The sequence below is a fragment of the Adiantum capillus-veneris genome, chromosome 27 (assembly GCF_014529385.1).
Source record: "Adiantum capillus-veneris isolate H3 chromosome 27, ASM1452938v2, whole genome shotgun sequence".
In the NCBI taxonomy this organism is placed as follows: domain Eukaryota; kingdom Viridiplantae; phylum Streptophyta; class Polypodiopsida; order Polypodiales; family Pteridaceae; genus Adiantum; species Adiantum capillus-veneris.
The window spans coordinates 85,828,738-85,830,727 of NC_140957.1; the positions used below are offsets into that span (position 1 = coordinate 85,828,738).

General features: G+C 39.8%; 1 pseudogene; it reads left to right on the forward strand.

Annotated features, from left to right (window-relative positions):
- The first annotated feature begins 494 nt into the window (after positions 1–494).
- On the forward strand, positions 495–1,507 carry LOC147422315 (uncharacterized; annotated as a pseudogene).
- The last annotated feature ends 483 nt before the right edge of the window (positions 1,508–1,990 follow it).

Sequence of the window (1,990 nt, forward strand, 5' to 3'; positions counted from 1 at the left end):
GCGTTTGAGTACAAGGAGATATCACGTGCATCCTAGTTCGCATCTACAACTAGGTGGTGCCCCTTTTCTTGTTTGGTTTCTGGCTGTGGATTGTTGTTGTCTCTGATTGTGCTTACCCCAGCCCTAATTGAGCAGCACGGGAGCCTCGAAGGGTGTTTAGAGGCCGCTCTTTTTGTTGCCCGCCCCGGACCGCCTCAATAGATGGCAACAATTGTAAAAATCTGCATTTATTGCCAACCTTTGAGTGGAACTTTTAAACTATATTTCTTGAAGTACTCAAGATTATCCATCACGTTTCACTCTTTGAGTTGTTAGTATATAAAAGACAAAGGTATTTTGAAGAACTATCACGTTTTACAAGCCTCCTATTGTGAGATTACTCTTGTTGAGAGTTTTACCTCCTCTATAGTACAGTCTTTGAAACCTTATAGCCACATCTATTATCAAAGCATAGCATCACTCTCTATACCAAGGCGCCATGGATTCGAATATGGATGGTAATACACCTCTGCATTTCGTTTCCTCTTTTGGCACTTAAGAGTCTTGCTATCTTGCTTATCTTGGAAACTGTCTTGAATTTGCTCTTGATTATAGATGCTTTCACTACAAACTCAAGCAATGACTACTTTGAGACTTTAAGCGCAACTCCTAGAACTAAAAACTTGCATGAAGTTGTGTCTGAAAGTGGGGGCCTTGGATCCTCAAGTAGCTTAGTAGGTTCTCTAAACTCAGCATTTAAAAAGCTTAGTCCCGAGGCCAAGTTAAAGAAATCTCCAAAATCTGTTCAAAAGGCCCTTAGTATTGCAAGGGGAATGGCCATTGTGAGAGGTTAGCTTTGTTTAAATTTCTATGGCTTACCAATGTGTAATCGATAATAATAGTATTGTGTGCCATGTGATGTAGGGCAAACACCGCTTAACATTTTTGGGATTTCCACTCCCTCTGTTGGTGTGAGTCGTTCGTTGGGCTTAGCATCTATTAAAGAAGAGCCAAAGCCTATTGTTGACTCTTTTGAATCTCAATTGGAATTGAGCCAATCTACGCCCGAGCTTCTTATTTTTGAGCTTGCTGATGCTATTAACTACCGTTTTGTCTTCATTGGGGAGGTGCTTGCAAAATATGGCACATACAAAATCCAAAAAGCAAACTACAATAGATTTTTGAAGGCTGATCTTGTGGACAAGGTTGCACATCATACTATCACTTTTGTTGTGGCAGAAAATTATATTGAGCAGTTTGTCAACTCATTTGTGGTGGGTGATTTTATACGTATTGAGGGCCCTGTTGTGAGGAAAAAGAATTTTAGTGATGGAGGCACTTGCCAACTTGCTCTCTATGTTGATGCAACTACATCTATTGTGAAGGCTCCTTCATTCGACTTTGTGCTAACTCTCTTTCCCGAGCACAATATTAAAGATCTTGTCTCATCATGGACTTCTTCAATTGAAGATGGTGTGCCTAATGTAGCATTTACTGTTATCAAGGTGGAGAACATGGCGAAAAGTGATGATAGTGTTTTGACTGTTTTTTATTGCTGCAGCTTTTGTTTGTACCTTCTCGAAAGGCTGATTTTTATAACATATCCAATGAAGTCAAAGAGAATGGATTTTATGATTGTGTGGTCCACAACATAAATGTCTTCAAACAATTCTCTAACACATTGTCTGTCATGGACTACACTATCGTGCTGCCATTGCCCTCTCATTTGAAGTTGGTTTTCAAAGATATCCGTGATAAGCAGATTGCTAATATGGGATTCGGAAAAACGGTGAGTTCCGCTTGGTAGGTTCTTTGTATTCATTGTGCATTGTGTGATCCCTTTATGTTAATTTCAGGTGTTCAGTTCTCTTGAGGTTGTTAACGTCAACAACGTTAACAACGCTGTTGTTAACGTCAACAGTGTTAACAACGATGTTGTTAATGTCAACAGCATTGGATTGGAGTATTTATGTGGAGTTTGCAAATCTGCCCAAGTCAACCGCCAAAGCTC